At 34.7% G+C, this 27,165-nt stretch overlaps 1 protein-coding gene and 1 long non-coding RNA gene across 4 annotated transcripts in view; one reads left to right on the top strand and one right to left on the bottom strand.

Moving 5' to 3' along the window:
- LOC111416763 (semaphorin 1a) overlaps window positions 1-27,165 on the top strand; it is a 511,810-nt gene that overhangs the window by 372,600 nt on the left and 112,045 nt on the right. The gene's annotated exons all lie outside the window — the stretch shown is intronic.
- LOC139430624 (uncharacterized) lies at window positions 24,131-26,254 on the bottom strand. Its single transcript, XR_011641017.1, has 2 exons — window positions 24,930-26,254; window positions 24,131-24,323 (listed from the first exon to the last, which is right to left on the bottom strand). It is a non-coding gene; the product is annotated as an uncharacterized lncRNA (long non-coding RNA).

The following is a 27,165-nucleotide window of genomic DNA, read 5'->3' as shown; positions in this document are numbered from 1 at the left end:
GTTTTTTTAATGTTACAACTTTTAGAAGTAAAATTATACTCTAACAACTTTTCTATACAGTCAGATTTGGACTTCGACATATTTTGTGCGTAGTGACTTCTGTTTTAAGATTTCTCACTTTTATATAATAAAACATTTTAAATTGTGTTATGTTGTGATCCATTTATCCTCTGCTTAATTGTTTTATCTATTACACACAAACGCATAAATTTATTTTATTTACATTTTCAATTAAATTTATTTTATAAAATTAATTTTATTTACACAAATTTACCATTCTTAATTAGTGCGGGACCAGAATACTCCAAATAACATTATTTATAGAGAGTCGTGCGAGTGTTGTTTGTTCTTTCGAACCCAATCTAACCCTACTCTATTTATGCGAAATTTTATTCAAAAAATTTATTAGTTTAAGTTTTATTATTATTTTTATTTTTCGATTATAGAGCAATAATACCGTAAAAAGTCCAAATCAGTTGACAAGCCATCTTCCAAAATCTCTACTTAATCTAAAATGGATCTAAAGATTTTAATTAAACTTTGCAAATCCGATAGATTTTTTAATCAGAATTTGAACTAATATTCAATTCAAATTGTAAATCGTATGAATATAAATCATCAGCTAAATATTTGTTAAAGATATGTACTTAAATAAGCTAATAAAAAAACAAAAACCATGTAAAAACTTCTAACTTGTATTTATTTATATAAAGTCGTACTAGTTTCGGGTTACCCCATCATCAGCGACAAAGTCAATGAAGCTATAATAGGTGTAGATTGGAAATCAAATGAAAATAAAGCATTTTGCTATCTGATGGATAAACAAAATGAAGATAAAAGATGAAATAGGAATGGCGACGTTAAAACGTGTGGAATGGTAAAAATTAGAAAAACGAGTAAATCTTTAAGAAGATGTGTTGGTGGGATGAGATGAGGCGAGACTCATCTCATTACACCTATTATACCTTCATTGATTTTGTCACTGATGATGGGGTAACCCGAAACTAGTACGACTTTATATAAATAAATGCAAGTTAGAAGTTTTTACATGGTTTTTACTTGATTATTAATCTTGCAATATGGATAACTCTTTCAGTTTAAATAAGCTAGTCTTCACAATTTACAGTATTCAAAGTAAAATATAATGTTATGATAACATCGCAAACATCTTTACGCCTCCTTATTCAACTAAAATTTCTGAGCAGATTTAATAAGGCAATATTTATTTTGTCTGCCACATCCAGAATAAAACAGGAGAATCTTTGTAATGGTTTCGTTGAACTGAATATTTCTAAGAAAATTCTGAATAAAACGCTCTTAACTGCATAAAAATCCAGAAAAATTCGAAAATGTGAAAATTCGTTTCTCCAAGATTCCAATTAATTAAAAACCTTACTTTTTCATACTTAAATATTACAATTTATTGATCGACCAACTAAAACTATAGATTGTCAAAACCGTGACATTCCGTACACATTACTCAATTACATTTCAATAAATTTATAATAATATTACAATAATTACAATAATTTTATGGAAACATTAAAACCACATCCTTCAATTAGAGTAGACCGAATTACAACAATTCAATATATTGTACACGTACATCAGGTTTCGTTAATGTAGTGCATTTTTTGAGTTATGTTAGCCCCAAAATTTTAGGTGTACGCAAAACGAGGACGTATTCATTATTTCCAATTAATTTCATTACAATCAACGGTACTGAAGCGTTGGTAATTTTAATTTATTATAAATTAATCAACTGCGAAACAATAAACGCGGCTTCGTTTCTATTTATCGTGAATAATTTATTGTGGAGTATTCTCTACAATAGTTGCGTCTGACGCTCACGCACGATTCAAACCGATTCGCTAAATAATTCACATCTATCGTACATACATAGATAGATACACATACGGGCTCGATTCGCTATCAGTTTGCATTTTAACGTCATTTGTACGATCGATTGGAACGCGCGTGTTTTGTAGATTTGCGTATTGCGCGCGCCTCGCTGTTATTGGATATGTTTTTACTGGTTAATGATGATTGCCGTAGCGCGTGGTCGGTTGCAATTGTATGTTGATTGCCGTTTGGGTCGGTTTTTAAATTGGTCCGAAATTAAATAAATTTTGGAAATCGGTAAATTGAAACCGAACCAATGCATAAATGAACGTTTTGTTATAATTAGATGTCGTAAATCTTTCTTTGATTGCAAAAAATGATTTTCGGAAAATGTTAAAAAAATAATGAAATGCATTAATTAATTTAAACAAAGCGAAGTAATATTCAATAATACCCGCCTCCATTTTGCTAACAAAGTCATAAATTATTTAAAGTGGTGATTCCACGTTCCGCGGTAAATTGCGTTTCGGACCGAATTCGATTATTATAGGTAATAATTCAGCCGGTTCACGTTCGAAAATCAACCGGGGCCCCTTGCCCGTATTTTGCAGTTCCATCTGTCCGGAATGCATTTGGACCAATTTGGTCGCCACGTTAATGTACGCGGTCGAATGCGATTATTGGCAATTTTCATATTATATTGCCCGGTAATCGCCATTTTTGACCCGCTTCCCCATTACTGCAAATTTCATCTGGTATAACCTCGAAACTCGAACTGACCGTACATTTGACGTCCAAATGCTCAATGTGCCCTGAAATTAGACCCGAACGTGTATAGAATACAAAACCGCATTTATTCATTACATATACAGAACTACCTTGCAGTTCATATGCATACCTGTGCATTTAGTTTTCTATATAAATCAAGTATGCTCTCTGTTTTTAATGACTCAATGTTAAACTTGGTTGTAGAGTTGCACTTGATTTATATAGAAGGCGCCTGGAAATAAAAAGAGAACATTGAGATAACTTCAGCGCAGAGGAACGGAAAGTGACCTATATGAAACACAAAAGCACATATGGAAAGTACTCAGACTTGTATTCAGAGACCAACCACTTGAAAAGCGACATACACTACGACGAGAATATACAATAAACATTGACGAAAACATACAAATTACTGTAGAAGTGGTGAAGACTGAAATGAACAGCTCAAAAGTGGCAAAACCCCAGGCCCTGACAAGACCCCAATGAATTGTTGAAAAACGGAGGAGAGGAACTAGCAGAACAGCTTATCAAATGAACCACCAGACGAATGAAAAGAAAGCGTCACAATACCACTGTTCCAAAAAGGGAAAAACACCGGCCCCCCAAATTATGAGAGAATATTCCTACAGAACACCTCTATCAAACTGTTTACTCGCATACTGGGCCAGCGCATCTTGCACCATACCACTTTGAGTGAAGAACAACAAGATATCCGGAAGAATCGTTCGATTGTCGACGCGGTTTTTGTCGTTAGGCAGATAATAGAGAAGGCCATTGAATATAATAAACCGGATGTATATGTGCTTCATAGACCTGACTAAGACATTCGACTAACGGATGTTATGGAAAAATTCTTGCGCCTTTAACATTATAGAAACGATTAGAAAACTTAACACAGGCAACACCACCATAATCAAGACCAGAACAACTGTTACTGACGACATAAAAATCAACACGGGCGTTAGACACCGTGTCACCGTGGACAAAATAATGGACAGTGTGGACAGTGTGCGGAAGAATCATGGATACAGAATGGGAAACAAAATCATAAAGGTCTTGTGCTATGCGGAGGATGTGACTGCTGTAGGCATTTAACAAAGAGGTCCAGAAGCTCAACGTGGAAATGTCAACCTCTAAGATAAAAAGCATGATAATTGCTAGCGAACCACGATGATGCAAGCTAGAGCTGAACAACAGAATAATCGAATAAGTATCCGAACTTAACTATTTAGCGTCCATATTTTACCATATGGAAACTTGGAAGAGAGTGTGAGACATCAGATGAGTAAAGCAGACAGAATATCGGGTGCCCTAAGAAACATCGTTTGGAAAAATAAGTGCATGACAACTGCCATTAAAGTGAGTATGTATAAGGCATGTCTTAGACATGTGATGACATACACGGCAGAAATTAGAGCTGACAAGGCTGAAATCAAAAAGATGGCACGTACAAACGAGATGAGAGTGTTGAGAGCAATAACAACGGGACATTAAGAGACCAAAGAAGGAGTAATGAGATCAGAGAAGAATACCAAGTGGAAAATGTAGTAAGATAGATCCGAGCGAGGAGAAAATTTTTGGAATGAACATGTGTCACGGATGGCGAATGACAGATTGGTAGAAAACGCTAGAAATGGAAAGCCAGCGCCCAAACGACTTCCGGGAAGGCCGCCCAAGGATAGTTGGACTTCAATATCGCAGAAACGAGAACGAGAGGAGGAGTATGATGGGTGAAACAAGCCATTAGCTTTCGCAAAGAAGAAGAAGCAAGTCATTACTAGATCTACTAGTATGTACTCGATGTTATAATAAAAAATGTTATGCATTTCTTAAGATTCTGAAAATACGTACTGAGTTTTTAACAGTTTACCTTCCTCTTATCCCCCTTTCCAACATTGTAAAAAATTACTGTTTCCGCGTTCCTCACTGATTTCTTATTGAACATTAGATCACTGTAAAATTGTATGCATCAACAGACACAGAATCGATAGCTAAGTTAACTCTCGGTTCTTTTTTCTTCTCTTCTGTCTTCGAGTTTCTTTTCTTTGTCATTTTATATACTTCATCTATTCTCACAATCCCCCTCTCTCTTTATCTCAACTTATTCCGTACAGCAATAATTTATTTCACATACTGCTTCAAAATACAAAAAACTCCTATGAAGGGTATCTTGAAGAGACTTAATTGGCCAAGTTCTTGCAGAAGATGTTCTGTCAAAAGTTTGTGTAATATTTCTTTCTTTTTTAAATAATTTCTTCACAATACTACGGCGTATTAAACTAACTGTAACATAGATAAAGATGTATTTATCAATAACTTATTAGCTTTCGCAAAGAAGAAGAAGAAGAAGCATTTAGTTTTATTAAAGATTTATACAGTTAAATCCGAAAGTTTCTACTTCTAGCCGTCTTGAGAGACGTGAGGCTAAACCCGAATGTTTCTAGTTCTCGGTCTAGTGTTAGTTCTAGTTTTACACTAGCACTATCGTAATGTTAATCTATTTCGTAATGTTTCTTGGAACTGCTTAAGGATTTTCTTTAACTTTAAGTTCAAAAAAACGGTGATGTTCATCTGTAATTTTTATTTTACGCGTCTCTTCTCTTGGGTTTTCTTCTTCTTCATGATTTTTTACCCATTTGAACTTTTTGCAATAGCGGCGTTTCGCGTTTGGTGCTTCCTTTTGCTTAATATAAGGCATTTTCTAGACAGTTTGTTAACAGTGACAATTTGTAATTAATTAATGTCATTTTGCTTTTGATTAATGCCAATTTGATTATAACAGTCGCCAAATTGGTTTTGTTTAATGCCATTTTGAGTTTGATTAGTGCCAATTTGAACTTGAAATGGTATAGAACTAACACCAGACCTAGAACTAGAAAATTTAAACGCACGACTAAACCAAAAACTTTCTAGTTCTAGTGTTAGTTCTACTTTTACACTAGCATTATCACCAGAACTAACACAAGACATTGAACTAGAATCATTTGGGTCTAGCCATACTGAGAGACGTGCGGCTAAACCCGAATGTTTCTTGGCTGCCGGCAACATCTCGAATTTTCCTAGTGTAATTTTTGCTTAAAACTGACCAATAGCAACCCTTCTTTTTGGCGCTTCATGTTGAAAACACTCCTCCGAATTAAAAAATAAAGTATAGTAGAGATCATTTAGTAAATAATGGTAAAATTTAAAGTTTTAGAGAACGATCAGACATTCTCGTAACGTACGTACAAATGGATTTGAAGTTGCCAACAATCAATTACCGGTACCTTCGCGCGGCTACGGGGTGGAACAGGCATCCAACGGAAGATTTACAACGATGACGTAGAAACTGCGACGACTCCGCGGCGAGTGCATTTTCTTGGCGAGGGTCGTCGGAGAAGCGACCAACGGTGGAGGCGGGCGACGGCGGCGGCACTTTGTTGTCTGGCACTTCTTGAATACTTTCGCCGTTAGGGCGTGATGTACGATGCAAATTTCGCCCGTTTCAGACCGTTTCCGGAGATAGTCGAACCGCGCAAAGTGAAACATAGCCCGCACCGTTTCGCCTCCCCTCCAAGATGATAAAACGAAAAACGCGGGACGGCGCACTTTTTGCTAGACCGTAATTCATTGCAGTTTTCCTCGGAATAATCCGCGCGAGTCGGCAAAAGTCTGTGCAAAAGCTCACGTTTAGCTTAAGAATTATACCTTTTCCGTTTTCCTACAACCACGGTGCATTCTGCATCTTAATATAATTGCCGACGATCTTTCTTGCAATTACAATTTCAAAATTACTATTTATTTGGATCATTTACCTTTCTGCAAAGTTTCGAAATCGTCGTATGTCGCGTCGTTTCAGTCGCGAGATATGACGGGTTCTCGAATGGCAATATGTCAAACTGGAATGAAATTGCATCCAACCCCTTTCTCCCCATCTCCACGACGGTGAAACTCGCCCACTCGCAGTAATTACTGGAGCACTTGCTCAAACTAATATCAGAAATGAAGCGGGTCCGCAGCAACATATGTCCAGGCATAGCGACCGCGAGGGGGGCACCGCACAATAAAGCGATCTCCGTCAGCAATAAGTCGCGTACACGTCGGATTTATAGCTACAAACCCGACACCTACCGGCAACAAAGCTTTATATCGATAACTCACCGTTTGTGTTTTACGTCCTAAAACTTTGAATTTGGTTTAGTACGGTCCACGGTTTAGTCGTTTCGATTTTTTTCCTTTCTTTTACTACTTGTTTTTATTGGTTGCGTGTTTATGTCGCACTAAAATTAATTGAAATGTATGTGAACATAAAGTTATTTTACGGGTTAACAAAGTCCGAGCTTATACCCAAACAAAAGCTGACAAAAGATATGACCTTATAAAACATTCGAGTTTTGTATCGTTTTTAATAATAAAAATTAACAAATAGATTTGTTTGCTCTCTTCTCAGGTCATCTTCCATATTGATTTTGCTTATATCTCGTTATAAAATTAACATAATTTTGATATAAACCAATGATGCCAATGGAAAAACGACCTAAAAGTAAAAAACCATAAAGTCTCAGCTAAAATGCATTAAATATTAAGAATTTACAGGACATTTTCATAATTTTACAGGAAGATTTTGAGCACCACCAACGACACTTAAAAAACGTACCTAATTCCGAATATTTGATTGCAGAATTCACCTTCAAACAAGATTTTATCCAGCTTCTTTTCTACGCTAACTACAAGTATTAAACGTTCACTAAGAGCTTTTTGTTTTTTATATTCATGGTTCATAATATGTTGTTGAAATATTAAATTTTCTCGTTGATATTAAAATCGTTGTGTGCTCTGACTTCAGACCATGATTCGATTTTTTTCTGTTGTATTACTGCTCTCAAAGATCAAGCTGCCAGAATAAGACATGCAAAATGTTGAAGGTACAGATATTTCGTGGACAACTAAATGAATTTTTTTAAGAGTAACGAAATGCTAGTCTTTGGTAACGATAGGATTGTATACATTAATTCCAATGGATCTCAATCCATTGCAAGAAGCAGTGAAATGTGTTTTGCCGGCGTTGTTAGACATTCATACGTTGTTTCCAATCAATGACTGTAACGTCACATCTTTGGCAATAACATGTCAATCGCTTTTAATAACATATGCGAAACATGGTTATGGAACAAAAGAGGTGTTGGTGAACTTTCAGAGAAGTAGCTATGCTTGATGAAATGCTACATGAATTTTATTAGCTCGATACGTGAATGACGTTCATCGTTTTCCTAGGGAAGAGACAAAATCCGGCATCGAATTTGTCTTACTGACAACACAAGTCTAGTTTTGTCTACATTCCACATAAATGGCAGGAAATACAATTACGACGCAAACGGATATTAAATTGCAAAAAAAGTGATCCAAAATAACTTTTTCTGACGCAAAATGAAGCCATAATAGCATTGTCTGCCGGCCACATCATTTTCATCTCCGTTTCGTGGATGCTCAATACCAATTTTTTTGATATAATAATAATTTTTAATAATTTATCATCACGAATAGCCATAAAAAGAGGAACTTCAAGTTTTCAAATTTCAACACATATTGACATAAGCTTCTCAAGTCAAAATCCTTAATTCCTCGGTCAGGTTTTTTTGGTTTGTGCACTGTCATACCAGAAATGTGTTGAAAATTAAAAGAAAACATCAAAAATATCACTAAAATGTAATCAAATCCACACAAACAAGATTCTCACACGAGATTTTAAATAAAACTCTACAATCATTATGGTAAGCAGCTATTATGCAACATAATTAATTTGAGATGTTGTTTAGAGCATTTTCGGAGAAATTAAACCGTTGAAAAAGTATTAAATAGGTTTTTTCATATAGTCTTAAGGTTAATACGGAAGCTGTTTTCTTAAATAGCCCTAAAACAAGGTTAAGTCAATCAATTCTGATGGATTGAATTTTTCAATTGCGGACAAGTCATCAGATGTTGGACTAAATTTTGAAATATCAACAACAAAATCTTCGTGACGTTCAGGTTTATCTTCAGATGACACAAACACGTTGTAAGGTAAATCTGAAACTACTTTTCTACCTCCGATTTTGTTGATCAAGTAAAATAGCAGTGATTAATGTGTTTGTGGTTTCCGCCAAACCATGTTTGAAAGTAGACTATTAGGATTTTCTTTTTTCCAGTCATAAGTACGTCGTACAATTTACATCTGCACTTTTTAAATATTTCTGTCCATTTCAATCATACTGAATCAATATCATTTTCAATGAAAAAAAGAGATTAAACGTTGCAAAAACTAATATTTTCCAATCAGCTTTATATGATTATTTTGTATTTAATCCTTTCGTGTTTTTACAATATTTTATCAGTCTCCTTTTTCTCCTTTTTCTGATCCGTCTCTTTCATGTATTATGCGTTTACCCTTTGCTATCTAGCTCCTTTCTTGCCTTTTTTCTCTCTTTGTAATCTCCTTTCTTTCCATCTAGTTTGTTTTTCTTCACTTTATTTCCAATGTTTGATAAGTTCAATTATCTGCTTAGTTGTCCAGTCTCTGTTCAGGTTCTTTTCTTTATTTCCAGACTCACTCAAGCCGTCCTCTTTTATGTTTATCCGTTTTCATGCCTTTACACGTTCTTTCTAGCCTCCCTTGTCTCTTCTTCTATGTACTTATAGTTTCGTGCAGTTTCGTTATAATTTTTGTTCAATCTGTTACTTCTGTTGTTAGTCTCCCTCTATACTTTCTTGTATCTATTCAACCATTTTCTTCTATTAGACCATTTTCCACTCTTCCTCTTCTTTGTCTAATCCACTTTTCGCATTTTCGATCTCTTCCTTTATACCCAGACACTTTTTCTCTTTTCAGACTATAGTATTTAGTTTCTTTCGTCTGTTACCAGTCTACTTCTAATTTTTCCAATTCTTGTACGATCTCATACTTTTATTATCAGTCATTTTCTCGTCAACTTTTTTAATATCTTCCTGGCATGTACGAAATATATCAAAAAAAGTATTGTAATTGTACAAGTTTTGAACGTGTACAACATTCAGTAATTAACACTAATCATTTTATATTTGTATTAATTTATATTTATTTATTATTTATATGTATCTTCTCTCCGAGTGTTCTTAAGATTCTTTTTCTTATATGTATTTATACAATTTTTAAAAGCGGGGCAACCGCATTCACTTCCCATTTCTCTATCTCCAAAATACTTTTTCCACTATAGCTTGTGGAAAAGTCAAGAATCTTACTCGCGATAAGCAACCGCATTTACCGAAGAAAAGAGTTTTCATAAATAGCAGCGACAATGTGCACCCATTTTCAAGGGAACCCGGAGTCGCGTTTCATTCTTAATAACGTCCTGCCTCGAGCCGATATTTATGGCCCCCGATAAGAACGACTTTGTAGGTCAACAATGTATGGACAAGAATTACCGTTCCATATCTCTACTCCTACACCAACTTTTTTTCTCTTTCTTAATAAAACGACCATCATGTTTCCTCTTTCCGTAAAGTACTTAGTTCTAGCAAGAAAAAATTAATTAAATCAGGCTCGGGAAGTTCGGTCGGTCGCTTTTACCCTTCCGGTCGAACGGTCTTAAGACGGAAACCGGGCAAAACTTTGGTTCTGCTCGACCGGACGTTGTGCTGCCCTTCTTATTGGACGTACAAACACGGCCTTTAGAGGATGGCCATCGTTTTCCTCACCGAGTTTCGGGATACGCTCCCTGATCCGAGATCCCTTTCCTTGTCTATCTTTCCCTAAACTCGGACTGTTTGTCTATTCAAATTCGCACCCCGACTGCAATTTGATTGAGTATCGATGCTGTATTTGCCGATAAGTTGGCCGGGTTAACTTCGTAACTTCGTTCACGTCAACGACCAAACTTCAGTTACATTGGTAGCTGTTGACGATTTGAATTTAAACTACCTATTTTACAAATAAATGTTATTCTAAAGTATAACAAGTAGATGTTATTTAAATTTTTTTAAATAAATTTTTTTTTATTAAAGTTTCTCTTACAATTAGTTGTTTGTTAGAACAGGATTAATGTAATTAAACAAAACTTTTGAAACGAAAATCTGGGTTCAGAACCTTAATTAATTTATTAATTCCTTTTATGATATAGTTGAAAAGTTTTCGTAAACCAGAATCACGGTTTTGTTATATTGAAAGTTGAGCTTTTGTGGAAAGTGGTCCTCGTTTTATTTTATTCAATCGCGTCGAAGCGAACCGTGCGCATTTTAACCTTTTAATTAGTAGCTCCGGTATCAAAGCGGAATTAAACTTTAAGCTTCGGATTGAACGCGATGTAATTGGACGCGTTTCAATATTTTACGAATAAAACCGATCCTAAGCGCATTAATTAATGTAAGTTTACACGTAGTTGAATGGTGTGATAGCGCTGGGGAGCTTTCTTTAAGGGTAAAATAGTTGCACGAAGAAATCTCGTCTTTCCAATTTGACAGTTCGTTAGGAGGGAAGCGTTACAGTCGAAGAAACGTCTCCTCCGATCCCCATCTCCATGCAAATTCGAACTAATAGGGAAACTTCGTCCCGCAGACGGAAGTCTGAGTGTCGCCATGTAACGATTAAACTTTAGATTACTGACTTTAGATTTGTGGATATATCTTGATGAAAAAAATCGTTGAAATGAGTAAAATTCATAGATAGTTTTTAATCAGCGTTAAATTTTATTTCCGAACACTTAGATTCGTTGCCGACGATTATGGGGAGCGGCACGCAAAAATCTGGGGATTTAAAAATCGCCATCTGACTATAAATTTATCGGCAATAAAAGGTCCAGCCGCAACACTGGCGTCGAACAAACCGGAAGTAGCGTACCCGCTCGCGGAGACAGTAAAGATAAAAACGGTCATTATTAATAACGTCGTGTGTGCGCAGTTCGGACCGTTCTTCCGGTTCCCGCTTCTTATCTTTATTTTTACTGCCGCAGTCGTTACTTTTCTCCTACTCTTCTCTTCTCCTTTTCATTACCAAGCCGGAATTAGATGCTTATCTTGTGCGGTACCGAGCAAATCGCCTCAAGTCGGAACGAAGTGGAACTTGGAGTGGCAGACTTCGTGTAATAATTTGTACAAGAATATCGAAGTAATCTTTCCGCTAAATAGAACACTACATTTGTTAAAAGAACGTCCCAGAGGCTTACTTACAATCTTACACTTAAGTGTTTTTACGTTTATTGAATTTTAAATTAAAAACTGGAACATTTTAAACCGACATATAAAAATAACCATTCTAAATTCTTACACAGTAAATTTGAGATTTTTCTCGAAACATCGAGATATATAAAATTATAAAATTTCTTGAATCCATACCACCTATAGTTTTAACCACATCCGAAAATTTAATGGTGCATTAACTAACTGGGTTTAATCCACGAAGTTTTCTCAAGCACTCTCGCAAAATCACGATTAAAAGGTTTAATTGCTTGAGGAGTCATAAATTATTGAGTAGATATAATAAGGAGATTGTCCACATAAAAGTGATAATTGGCAGAGATTAGTTTGGTAATAACATCAATAAAGAGAATATCATAAATATTATGATGGCATTAAGAAATTAAGTTCATGATCGATGGAGTCAAAGCCTTGTTGCAATCAAGTAGAACTAAAAATGTTAGGATGTCAGGAACTAACAATAATGATAAAAATATAATGATAAATCAGCAGATATGTGTGGTTAATATATCGTTTCAAAAGTATGTATCAACATTGTAACACCCAAAGTATTAAAACTTCACGAGAATTATGACAAGTGACGTACCATTGCTCCAAAAGTATGTCCAATATAGTAATATAATGGCCACTTTTCAGTATTAGCTATTACTTGCCTTGCTTTCAAAAAACAATTTCCAATGATTCTTCCAGACCACAATACATCCCAAATAATGCCAGGTTTGAATTCATTTATTTAATTCTGTCTATAAACGAAACCATCGAGATGAAAGTAGGCCTTATCGCTGAAGATGTTTTTGTTCATAAACCTGGTACTCACTTCTTGTTGATCGATGATACAATTGGCGAAATCTCTTGGGTGTGCATGGTCTGTTGCTAGAAAATGTTGGATCAATTGGACTTTGTAAGCATGAAAATGCGTATGTTTCTGTTCTGTGTTTCTGCGTATAACTGTTCAATCCTTATTTTTGAAATTTGAAACACCATTTCTACTGCAATAAGGAGACATTCTTGTATCATGCAGCGCGTAATGTTTGCCAACTCCACCCTAACTACTATCTAATTATGATCTGTCACAATTTTTAACTTATCAAATGACCTCTAAAATATCATGCAATTGAAATATTGCGCTCTTATTTAATACTCTTTACAATTAGTTACATATTACGGCAGCAAGGAATTTGGAGAATATTCATGTCGTGGCATACTGTAAGGGTAGGAAAATCCACACTTCATATTGGCGTAGTATATTATGTCAATATATAATATTGGTTATATGATCTATCAGTTAAAACATGACTCTCTAAGCTATTAAGTAAATTTCATTTAATATTATTCATGATTATTAAATAGTTTGTTCTCGTACTCTTATGGCACTGCAGTCCACTATCAAACACTGGTCTCCTTCAATTTTTTCCCCATACTTTTCTATCTTTAGCTTCTCTATTCCAATTCTTGCATCCTAGCATTTCTTTTGCATCAATATCAAGCTTTCCGTAATAAAGCTGCAAGTTTACAAAACAGTAATTAAATTTATTGATGATACCTGAAACGATGGGAAAATGAAATACAGGAGGAATTTTAGTGTCGAGACGTTTGCAAGTGCAACATCTGCTTTATTAGCTAACATTCTTCTCCTTTGGATCTCTCCCTCTTCTCCGCCACGACTTGTTAATTCCACTCCAAGTAAAACTTTTTACAGGCTCGATTTGTCTCCACCTGTAATCTTGTTACTACATGATTTTTCATTCCTAGCATGAAGTCTACTCTATACAACAACAAAGCCTATAGGAAAACAGGTGAAATACTTCTTAGTGGTAATAACTTGTTTTTTCTATTATACTTTTGGTTTGCACGTTTTCCTCTGGATTATAAGAACAGTATGGCTGGCATTGCTATTCTCTCTTTCAGATTACTTCTTATATTTTCTAGCACAGTTTTTACGGAACTGGCCGTTTGTTCACTTCAGGCGGCGGAAGCAGGAATTCATAAGAAAAATTTAAAGTGTGGCAGAAGAGCTTTCAGGATTTTCGAGAATATAATTTAGCTCATCCTTTACAAAAGTATACATTTATTCATGTGTATTGTCTTCTAGAAACCGTAGTTGTTTATATTCGGGTAATGAAAATGCAATAATTTATGAATGCGATATGCTGAAAATTTTACGTCAAAAACATTATCCAAACAACAACGAATAATCGCTTAGATATCGGTAATTTTTTCTTCATTACATAATTGCATCAACTTTTCTTAAAAATATTCATGCGGGATAGCACTAAATGAATGGTACGCTTCAGCTCCGCCTCAAACAATAATGTAGCCGGTTTAAAATAGTTCTTCTAGTACTGTTTTCTTGAAGGAATGTGTTCAAATCATGTTTCAAGTACAGTATCTCGTAAAAGCAAGTTAACCAGTTCCTCTTCAAACACGCGAAGTATCTATACTACCTGTACTATCCTTATACTATCCTATATAACCTCATTACATGTTGTGTTATTATTTTGGATATGCACTTCCCTTTCTCTAGAAGTAGTTGTAACCCAGAAACAACGCGCTCTAATTCATTGTTGTGTAGTTACTAGGAAAGATCCTGCGTCTTTACCTGTAGACACTGGTTTGTAATGTCCTTTTCTATATCGTCACTCACACCGATGCGAACCTTTTCTCTTCCGTTTCTTTGGTTGTTTACATAAGCATCTGTAGATATAAATGAAGAATTTTTCGGCTTTTTGGACATTCCGTGTATCTTGTTGCATGGACTCAAAACTTTACTGTATTTCAAAATATGCTCACATTTTGAATACATTACAATCTGGTTGTACTTTTTCAATACCGTTATTTTCTTTTACAATTTTTTTACACGTTACTTTTACCGGACGCTTTGTTGTATATTCACCACGTTTAATTGTTTTTAATATCACGAGTTCCAAATTTCAACAAAACTTATTTCAAATTTCCAATATAGATGAACGATCAAACGATTACTTCTAGAACAATGCGATGCAACATTACGTGAAACTACTGTGTTGATTTGTCGAAATCACGTATTTCCAGAAAACCCGACAATAATTCATAATGCTTTCTCGCTTTGTGCACAATGTTGTAATGCAGTTTTGACGAATATAACTCGTAATCATGCAGTAAATGTAATTGGAAATACACTGTCGAAACGATGTCGATTATGTACTCAACAATCGTTCAAATACTCACCGATTATATCTCCGATTACTTTTTACGTACTCATGCAGAGGTCTAATACTTAAGCATGACCTTTAAGTTACTTGAAAGAGTACTTCAATTCGTAACGGGTATAATCTAAATTCCAAATTAAGGTTCAAATGGATTGAGTACTTCTCAAGATTAATTCATCAAGTCTTGTGTGAAGACTCAAGCGGTCGGTACGCTGGTGATACTTTTAAATTTAAAGAAAAATGTTGGGTTTCTTAATTTATATCTCATTATTACTGGGTTGCTTCTTACAGACCGATTTTAAAATATTAATTGAAAAAACAGTAAAAGATAAAATATTATTAAACAAAACCTATTATTTGTAAATATGGATTTGATATGAAACATTTTCATCGCCGACCGCCAAATAATAACTGTCCCATATAATCAAACACTATAATCAAACTTATAATCGGGCTCAATTAAATTATTTTTAATATAAATATTTAATTTAATCGAATGTGGGCGAAATGTTTCATATAATAAATGTTTCATTTATTTTCAGTATTGAAACCATTCATTCATTTAGTTTTTATCGTAACCATTCGAAAAATTGTCTTTTCAGGGGTAAATTTTGATAAATTCCACTTTATTTCTCATAAATATATTTTGTTGTATGTGGACATCATTAATACTAATATAATAATTTATGATTGTACATATTTTCGAATATTATATATACTATAGCGTTTTTCACCTTCCAATTGCAAAACTTCCAGCCTTTACGGTCCTCCCAGTCCCACCAGTTTTTATCCCTGGTAGGTCGCCTTCTTTATCCCTGATGCCCTAGTGCATCCCCTACTTCTTCTTTCTGTTGGGATTCTTCCTGAACCCATTCTTTGAACGTGGCCGTACCATTGGAGCTGTCTTCTTTGGATTTCATCGACTATCGTTGTTTATCTATCATCTCTTGTATCTCGATATTTCGCACTCGATCTAGTATAGTCTTGCCAGCTATTCTTCTCCAGAAATCCATTTCAACTGCCAGCAGCCGGTTCTTTAGTTGTTTATTTAATTGCCAGGTTTCGTATCCGTACAGCGCCATGGGGATGGAGATAGAGGTATATAGTTGTTGTAAGTGATTATCATTTAACGTTTCTCAGCCCACGCAAAGATACTGTGTTTTTGCTACATTCGTAACCAAGTTCCACCGGTCGTATACTTCGATTAATTTTCTTGCAATATATTCTTCGTCCTGGGCTACTACCACCTAGTCGTCAGCAAAATGTAGGCTGTATAACGTTGTTTGTTCATCCAGTTCTACGTCCATCCCTTTACATTTCTTTCTCCAGTCTTCTGACAGTGTGCATCCTTGTCGGGGTCCTTTGGTGATGTTGAAGCTTTCTGATATTTGTTTGTTTATCTTTACTGCTGCTTCTGCCCCTTTGTATAATTCTAGTACCGCCTTGATTAACGTGACACTTATTCCGCTTGCCACTATTTTTGTTGAGAAATGCCTTGGTGAGATCCACAAATAAGAGATGTGTTGTTCTTCTTGTAGCTACTTTCTTCTCTGTGATTTGGTTTAGACTGAATATATTATCTATGCACGTCCTGCCGTTGCAACATATTTTTTTGATGGTTCCATGCCTTAAATTAGTTACCAATGTATTAATTAATAGTTCCATTATAAAAGATTAGCGACAGTCATAACGCTTATTAAATGAGTTCTTGTTAACTACAGCTTTAACGAGCTCATTAAAATGTGGTGTTGTGAAGTTTTCTTTCTTTAGGTATTTTTGCTAAAGTAAAGTCTAGAACGTAAAAAAAGTAACACATAATAAAAGCACTTTGTAGATTTTACCCCTTTAATTCCTCTACTTGAAGAGTTTATTAAAATTATACTTTTGTTACTTTATTGATATGCAACGGTGATTAAAACTAAAATAAATACCAAAGTTTATTTTTAATTTATTTTTAATCCTGAAAATTGTATACATTTCCATAATCCAATTTAAATATCATCCTTTTTTATACTATTGTTTGTTCGGGATTAATAAAGGATAAACATAAAGTAGAACAATACGTAGTTCTGCATTAAGGGTAAAATTGTAATGTAAAATCTGAAATTGCAGCTCGTAAGCTGTTAGAGTTCAGGCTGCGGTTGTGCGGGATATTGAGGGGAAAAGCGAGTTGCTCCAGAAATTAAAATATCCCGCCGGCGGCTAGGTTTAGTTGCAGCACGAGACGACGACGACGGTGCCGGGCGGCGGAACCGTATCTTTTGGGGTGAAAAGGGGTCGCAATATGGCCCTCTCTCGGCCAGAACCCGGCTCTGCATTAATTGTTCGTTCGCCGAGACAACGTATTCGCCTGTATCCGGGACCGCCCGTAGTATTGCCGTTATTGGAGACAAGAGATTATGCCGCGCCAAATACGGTAATTATGGAGCGTAACGAGAATTGCACGCGCGCCACCGTCGACCTATAAAGTTTAATCGCTCGTCTAATTGCGCGAAACTTTTTACTGTTCACCAATACGGGTCTATTTCCCTCCGGTTAAAGTTACGATTTTTACTCGTCGCATTTAGTTCAACTGTTACAACGTTTCCATTTTGAGTATCATTCAGTGTCATTCCAAACACAAACAGCCATGTATACTCTGTCCGGGATCTAGCCATTTGTACAGCTAAAAGCTATTTCGCGTATAAGAGGACTTCTCCTACTTTCCCAACGCCCAACATTCATATTCCAGCTCTTATTTGCCAGGAGGTTAAACTAACGACGAACGTAACACAATAGCGGACAAGAAATTCGGATTTACACTCCAAAATTACTTATTGTTCGGCGCCTCCGCCTTTTATCGTTGTTGTAACGAAGAAAAACAAAGGGGCCTGTCTTCTACAGAGATCGCTTTTCAAAATGTCATTTGTTAGAATAACAAATGAGATAACGGTTGTGATGGTGGCGGCAGTTTACTGCTTCTGGGAGGTTTTTATCTATGCTATCTAAGGGTGACAAAGATTGTAAATATTTAGACGCGTTCAACATACAAAAAAAGTAATATATTGGCACAAAAAAAACCTTAAATTCCATTAACCAACGTCAACGAACCTGACACCATCACACTAAATTAATGGCTCTAGGTCGTCCCTATCGACCTACAATGGATTCATCGCCAGCGGTAGAGAGAATATATTGAAAAATGTTTCGCGGGTGAATGGTGCAGCGATTTTTTTCCCTCAGCCCGTTATCAGGACGAGGCGAAACCGACGCCTCGCGACGCTCTGCGTTCGGTTCAACCCTCGAGATAATCCCAGCAGGGTCGCGTTCACAATGGACGGTAATAAATGGGCCGGCTTAAGGAAGATGCAAAGAATTTCTGTCGCATCCGTTTCTCCCCAGATGAAACAAAGTGCGGCCTGTCTTGCAGCAACTGGGGTCTCCCTTTTTGGTTGGCTGGGTATTCTTTTGTTCCGCTTTCGTCTTCGGGTCCTCAGAATTAAACGAGACGACCAGAAAAAAAAATGATCACGGTCTGTGCGTGATCCAAACTCTTTGTTACAGAAGTTAGCGTGAAGATAAGCCGTTGAATGAAAAAGGGTCTTTGGAAAAATTTTTTTCGAGATAACAACAAATCGGGTAGATAAGATGTTGACTATGCCTTCAACTATGCGTGATTAGATTTTGACAAATATTTTTGTTGTCAAATATAATCTTGACATAATTGTTATGTGTGAGTGAAAATCTGTTGATATAATGATTTAGATAAATTGAGCGAAGCATAGCAATTCGAGGAAGCGGTTCAAATAAGCAATTGCCATAGAAAACAAGGCGACACAACCCAATTAGGGATCTAGGAGGGTAAAAACAAAAGGAGTAGACGGAGTGGACCGACTCCAACTACAGACTTTCAAATTAGAGGCTGGCGACTCGAAAACACAATGCAGCGCGATAATTGCAACTGGAACGTCGCCGTCCGGAGCCCTCCGGGCTCGTGCCGAACCGTAAATGAAACTGTTATGGCGGCGAATAACACTAGAGCTGGTTTTATCCATCAGTTATTGCAGCACCCAGAAGAACGGTTTGGCATTGTTCTGAAGGAACGAGGTCTCGTTTGATTGTAATTGTACTTGGGGTAGTTTTCCAGATAACTTGAATTATTTTGTTATTTGATTAGTTTTGGGGACGAACCCTTGATGCGTTGGTACTTCTCTCCATTCATTAAAACAACAGAAATGTTCTTGTTTTGTTTGGTTAGTTACTCATAATCGCCTTTCATATCTTAATCGTCTTTAACTTACCTTCCGTAAAATTTCCGGCGAATTGTTCAAAACTTAACTTACCGAGGGTATAATTAAGTATACTTTCCGCTTGGAAAATAAAAATCGAAAACTAAGTTCCGCAGCGCGGGGATTTCCGTGGAAAATCCGCGGCTTCTCAAAGAAACGCGCTTCTTCTTTTTTATTATTATTATTGTCCCGGTTGCCTTTGTTAAGGCCACCTCGTACAAAGAGTTCCTGTCTACCGTAAAGTAGGCGAAGTCGCCGGTCGGCCGGCAAAAAGCAACCCCGAGGAAGTATTTAGAACTTTAAAGGGTCGTTTCGGCGCACAAATTCACTTTTGATGTGCGCCGGCAGCAGCGCGACGTTATTAAAAGCGGCACGGAGATGGATTTATTGTTCGCGTTCGGCCCTCTTTTTCTTCCGGGTCGCTAACAACTTTTCAAAAAAATAAGCACCGCCTACGGCGGGTTTTTTCATAAAACTTGATTAACCCGCTTAAACACCCCTCCGGTCCAAACTCTCGGTTACAATGACGTTATAATAACGAATCTTCTTCAACCATTACCGACTCCTTTTTTTTCTTATCCGATGAGATACGTTTTCGCGGGGAAAAAGCAGAGTTTTTTTATCTGCCGGGAAATAGATCAAAAAGATGTGTCCGGAATATGAGCTAGGGCATAAATTTCATGAAGGGCGAGTTTTTATAAAGCCCCGTGGCCGTATATACGCCAACGTCACATGGATCTATCTCGCGATGTCTCCTGGCGCCGACGCCCTCTGGGGCCGTATATCAGTCGTTTGATACGCGGCAAATATCGATGAAAAACGTGGAAAAAGTATAGATGTATGGTGTATCGGGGCCAAACTCGAGAACATATTTGTCCTTGAACCTTTATACACTACCATGTATAGAATATTTATTACACTTTGTCAAGAAACTTGTTACTAGCTTCCTTATATAAATAAAAATTCAATTTTATATTTTTAGTGTATTCTATCATGTATTTTAAGTTATTTAAAGTTACATCTGATATTGTTTGTACATATTAACTGAATTATAACATTTTCTTATAAAAATATTAAGTCAGAACCACTTGATACACAAACTTCATCCACTTCCTTCTTTTTCACCATCTCTCCAAATTGATATATCGTCCCATGTCTTCTCCTTCTGCTTGTTATTCTTGCTTCCGATTTTTTTGCAGTCTTGTTTATCTTCACCTCCTATAAATTTATCTATTAATTGAGTTGTTGTTTACCATTGTACATTTTTAGTGCTCACCATATTTCTTTGGTTCTATTTTTTTTGATTAATAGTATTTTATTACTTCACTGTTTTTGAGTGCCCAAGATTCACAATATACTCGCGGATACATTTCTATTGATTTCTATTGTATTATTGTGGGCATAACCGGGCATAGCGATGAATTAGAATAAAGAATAATCACTACCTACTTCATATATTTTTTATGGTTTGCAATAACGCATTTTAATTATTTAACTTGTAAATTTCAGTATTCGTATAATGAATTGCCAAGGTACCATCGTGTTGCAAATGCACTTCAAAAACATGCCAAATTAATTATAAATAACAGGTTGATATCTATGTTACCAACATCTGTAATCAAACCATTCGTTGTTATTGGCTCACCTGCCAATTGCAGCAAATTAAATATCAATCGTTAACTGATTGAAGTTGAGTTCTGCCTAGAATTGCCTCATATACCGAGATATATCTCAAATAACATAAAAAAACCTATAACATATTTATTTAACCATTTTGCAAATTCAACAAAATTATAAACGTTAAACAGCAGCAGCGTATAAATCTAAAATAATAAGTTCTTTGGTCATCTTTGACCTACCACGCGTTGTGTTCGTCGATGTTATTGAAGTTGTAAATTTCCCCATATTCAACAATACCAGGAATATCAGCATTCTCATTATATTAAGAGTTTTGTAAGTATTCAATTTTAATCTAGCAGAGCAAAAGACACGTAGGTGAAGGTATTCATATAAATAAAGGCAAAATCTATATATATTTTGTATTCATATAAACTACTTTAATCATAATTTACTTTTGTACTGATACGTCTTTTCGCTTATCTTTTTTAAAAAGCAAGTTTATATATAATATGTTCAATATGTTTTAAGCAAAATTTTTATTTCTATTTTATACAAATAATGTATGTTATTTGGTAGACTTTGGTAGCATACCTACGATCGTTATAACACCTTTTATCTTAGTTCGTAATCTATCGTCTTCTATTATCTTACACTATTATTATTTTCTGCTTTTTGATGCTAATTATTGATAATTATTTTATAAATGTTTTGATTTTTACGAATCATATCTAATTATGCGTTGACCCTTTGTTTATGTTGCTGAGTGAATCTTAATAATTCTCTATCGACCCATTCTAGCTGCATATGTTCTTCAATCAGGTGTTAGGTCTCACACTACGTAGAAAGTTTTGAAATTCCATTCTATTAAAAATATAATCCCCAAGGAACATAACCGAATTTGAAATTTCACACGTCGGTTTATCATTTATGATTAGTGTTATTAGTGTTTTTGCACAAATACAGCAACATTATATACTGTATTCCACAATATTTCGTGATAAAAAATCAGTAAAATGTGATCGACCTACGTTTCCAGTATACCGCGATAAATTGCTCAAGACGTATAGTGCAATAAAAGCCGCGTTTAATGGCCTAGAAAAAGAAGCAATCAAAGAAAAAATGTTCGTAGATCATTAAAGAGTTTGATGACTAAGAAGTAAAGAACTTGACGATGTTGATTTTGAGTAGCAGTATGAAGATCACAAAGAAAATTACCAAGTTAAATACGAAAGTAGTGCTGGAAAGATGAAACTTTTCATGATTACCATGATAATAAATATAATAAATATATGTATAAATTGTATTGGAGACGGGGTATGAAAACAGTTATCTATCAATATTTTCACCAGGAAAAAGAATTACATAAAATATGATTACATCCTTAACTATGATAAGTTGCGTCGAGTTACATCTACAGTTGATCTTGGTGTAACACTAGATCAAAAACTACGTTTCGATGTTCATGTAGATGGTGTGGTTGCTCGATCATACAGAATGCTGGGCTTTATAAAGCGATCTTCCGAGGATTCCACAAACCACAACGCAATTATAAGTATGTACAATGCATATGTCAACAGCATCTTAAACTTTGGTAGCGTAATCTGGAATCCTCAATATTCCGTATATATCACTAGGTTAAAAGGAATCCAGAAACGACTGATTAAATATTTGTGTTATAAAACCCAACAAGTGTACAGTAACTATGCGTCTGGTTGTGAAATGTTCGGATTGCTAACGCTCTCCCAGCGACGAGCATATAATGACGTTTTATTTTTGTACAAGCTTGTCAATGGTCATACTGATTCCCCATCGCTGATGGCGAGAATTGATTTTCATGTTCCTCCTCGTCAGTTACGGTACGACTTCCTTTTTTATATGCCCACTCCACGAACAAACGCATATCGTAACTCGCCTATTCTGAGGATGGAAAGAACCGCGGATCGGGTGAGTTGCGATCTTTTTTCAAGTAACCCACGAAATATTAAGTTTGCGGTCCGCGAGGCTGTGAAGACTGCGCACATCATGTGTAATTTAAATATTTAATAATGTTAATTTAAGATAACAACATATTTGTAATCATATTAAATATTACTTTAAGGTTTTCGTATATAATAATTATGTGGAGCAACTTTATTGGGTTTGTCCTGTTGTTGCTCCCCGATATCAATAAATAAATAAATAAATAAATTATAGTCCAAAACAAAAATGTTGCTATAGTTTATGCAATAAATTCCCAAAAATCGCTTTTTCTGTTGCGATGTTAACTCGAAGGTCCCTTAAAAAAATTATACTTCGTTTTAAAAAGGTATGGATGAATTTTTAACTTAATATACATAATTTCAACTTTTATAGCATCACATTAAACATCACTTATAGACCAAACTTTATCAAACACTGGACTATACCCTAACGTTATAGATTCTTTTTCGCAGGTAAGGTGGTAGATGATGATTATGAGAAGGCTTGAAAAGGAAGCAAATGTAAAGTCTCCTTTTCCTTATGCATATTAAGAGGCTACTTTACCATACAGCTCGGCAAATTACAAAAAACATACATTATTTATGAAAATATTTGGATGAAATTTTGTACATAGCTTCTTCTAACAATTCTACATAACGCATGGTGAAAATTTTTAAAGTTTTCCAAAAAAAGGGGTTTTTTTCCTCAATATTATACAATTTGGTCGTTCTTTTTTAGCTTGCATGATAGTATACTTGAAAATAGTAATATTTTTCAAATAAATTTTTTCAAAATTTTTAGTTATAAAGGAATAGTTTGTAATTTGCTAAAATTGCAAAAAGGTAGCGTAAAAATGAATATTTTCCGTCAAGATTCCCACGAAGTATTACCACCGCGTTAGTCCCGCCTCCTGCCGACTGAGCGGCGCTGACATCGACTCTCTTCATCGAAGCTCCTTGTTTTATCTATTACTTTTTAATGTGGTAGAGAAAATAATCATTTCCAAAAGTACGTTTTGAACTTTATTTTCCGTGATTTTCTACTAATGATTATGTAATTTAACAAAATTTTTGAATTTATAGTCAATAGTTGTTATTTTATTGTGTACTATAGTGTTAGTTTAATTTAGTTTGTGTAAAGTTTTTATAAACAATGGGTAAGTATGTTCATCTAAAAAACTACCCCTTAGCATTTGAAGATGTTCTCGAAAAAGGAGTAATAGACGGTAATAATTTACGATATAAATTTTTATAAAATCTAAAATTTCATATTTTATAGTCCGAGATTCAATTGAAAAATGTATTCATTCCGAAAGGTAAGTTAAATTTTATTAATTTTATTGTATAAACTGTGATACACATAAAAAGGACTTATTTAAAAAGAATAAACCATCACAGTAAAAATTAAAACGATACATTATTTGAAGCGATACCATAAGTTAAATAATACAAATGATGCAGAACCAAATACTGATGGTGGAGAATAATCCATTCAACTGCAACAAAACTCGCATTAAATTTATTAATGAGTCAAAAGAAGGGCTTAGCAGCTCATTTCTTTTATGTTTTATGTGCGGGATAAAAAAGAAGCTTTACACTGAAGAAAGCAAAAAGTCTATTGAGATAAACTCTGCTGTTGTTTCTGTTATCTGTCGGTACCGGATATACACAGGCTGAAGAATTATTGTTATGTGTGGATATACTATTTATGTTAACAAAAACATTCCAAAAATATCAAGAACCCGTAAGTGACATGGCATAGCAGTCTATGAAGAACGCAGGTAAAGAAGAATTAATTTAGTTACAGCTTCAGGAGAAGTAAATAAAGACTGAATAAAGACTGTAAACGCTAAACGCTCGAACAACATCAATTACGATGCATCATCCGGAGTGGTACTGCTATAAAATAATTGTATACAATAAAATAAAATACTCGTGTATACAGGGTAATTCAGGTAGGTAGCGAAAGCCGATCAGGGTAATGATAGCAATTCGGTTATAATTTATGAGTGACATTTCACACGAAGAATATAAAAGAAAGAAGAATTTATTGGAAACTTGCAAGATGGATGCATTAACAGAAATAAAATACAAATTCTTACCAGAAGCTAAAGTACCAATCAGATATGGATCCAAGAAAGGTATCTGTGCCTAACTGCATCGAGATTTGGTGATGTATGTAGGATGAGAAATGACACGTCTTGCTTAAATAAAGTTAAATCAATCTTGTACTCGAAATTTGCTAGAAATAATAACACTAAACATGGCCAAGACTATGAATGACTTGCATTAAAAAAATTTGAAAGTAAATATAACTTGCCAGCAAACTCTTGAGTTCTATTCATCCGTAGGATGTATGGATTCTTAGTTGCAAGTCCAAATGAAACAATAAAAAACGAAAATGCCATCGTCGAGGTGAAGTGTTCAGCGAATTTCAAGAGCTTACATCTATTCAACGATGGCAAATTAAAATTTCCTAAAGATTTTTCTAGTCAGGGCTGTTTTATTTATTACACTATTAGCCATATTTTGTATACTTCAATCATTATTTAATATTATTATTAATTAGGTATTACATATTATTTCATTTACTTATACAAGGTGATGCAGACCATGCAGTCCATTTTTTTAAACAGAAATATTAAAAAAGTTCGAATGAAAAGTAATAATATTCATAAAGGAACCACATTTATTCAGCTATTTTTTGTTTAATTTTTGTAACTACCTGTTTTCAAATAAAATTACTTACACGGTTACTCTGAGACACCTGTATATCAAACGAACGCATAATAATACAACAAAGATATAATTTATAAATGTTGTACCGAACTTTTCACATTCCTGTATTGCAAATATATCTATTTTAATATAAAATGAAGTTATAAATGTTATTTTCGTTTCAAAATGATATAAATGTTTTATGCGTCGCAAAATTATTTATTGCATTTGAAATTGATTTTTGCCTTACATTCAATTGAATTATAAACCCATAATCTTAGATGTTCTCAACTTCTTTCTCTAATTTCTCTATTAAAAAATTAATATTCTATTCATATCGAAAAAAAGCATTAAAAAACTGATATTTGCGTAATGTAAATTGTTGTGAACCAAAATACTTAAAAAAAACAAACGTAGTAAAAAAGTGGGCTAAATAACTAAAATAATAAATAAATTGGAAAGTCAATAAAAAGATTGATTGTGATTCGTAATTAAGAAAAAGTGTTAATAAATAATAATATTTAGAAGAAGTCGTTTAATTTCTTCATTAACAACATCGACGAGAAAAAGAATCGTAATAAAATAAACACGATGTTTTTTTTATCTATAAAGGGTCGGGCCTAGTAGAAAATAAACTCCGCCTCGTTGCTTCCGAACGTCCGTCGTCTGCGCCCCTCAGAAACTGACCGACCTGGTAAAGTGGGCTCTTAAACGTTCAGATTCACTTTATTAGCTCGTCCTGTGTATTTGCTATATGATTCTAGTATTTTTGGACTATTCACTATTAACCTTTAGAAATTTTGGAGTGTTTGTTTCTAAATACTTCGACTGTTTTGACTCATTTTTGTGATTGCCGTAACATCCAAACAACAAATAGTTTTCTCTTGACTGTTCAAATCTGCACTGTGGATCTCCACAAAAATCACCATCTCCGTTTGCATCTTAAGGAGAAAACAAAGATTGAAGGAAAGCTACTGAAAGTTATGTGTGTTGCATACTGCATACATATTTTCAAAAAAATCATTATTTATTATAAAATTATAATGGTATCAACTCCTGTTACTTTATACACTTAGGTTGAAATCCAAAAGAATCAGTAGTGTAAGTACCAAAGATTCGTTTCGGTGTCAACATCTTGATCTGATGCAACCATATCACACTAATAGCTATTAGTAAAGAAAATTTCACTAGAATTACAACAACCATAACGGTTATGTTGTTTTTACAAAGGTTTCTTTATTAACAAAAGGTTTATTTAAACACTGCAACGAGAATTGCTCCAATGCAAGATTAAACAATTAATACTTCGGTGCATTTACGGGGTTTTATATTCTGGTCTTTATGGTAATAACATTTTTCAGGAATTTCTCTAGAAACCGTGTGTTCATCGTGTAACTTTAGATATAAAACTCTAAAACATCATTCTTCAAACTCCTTAATTATGTCAATTGTATCAATTGTACAAGTTTCTCGTAAATCATGTCTTCAAGCTCATGTCTCCTCAAAAAAGAATCAGATTTTGCTTTACTTAGATGTTGTAACCGTAGTCACATCGTATCCCAAAGATTGCATTAATAAGTTTTTGAGAGTTTAAAACGTGATAAATACAGAAATAATATT

The sequence above is a fragment of the Onthophagus taurus genome, chromosome 7 (genome assembly GCF_036711975.1).
Source record: "Onthophagus taurus isolate NC chromosome 7, IU_Otau_3.0, whole genome shotgun sequence".
Classification (NCBI taxonomy): domain Eukaryota; kingdom Metazoa; phylum Arthropoda; class Insecta; order Coleoptera; family Scarabaeidae; genus Onthophagus; species Onthophagus taurus.
This window is presented reverse-complemented; position numbering and strand designations above follow the sequence as displayed.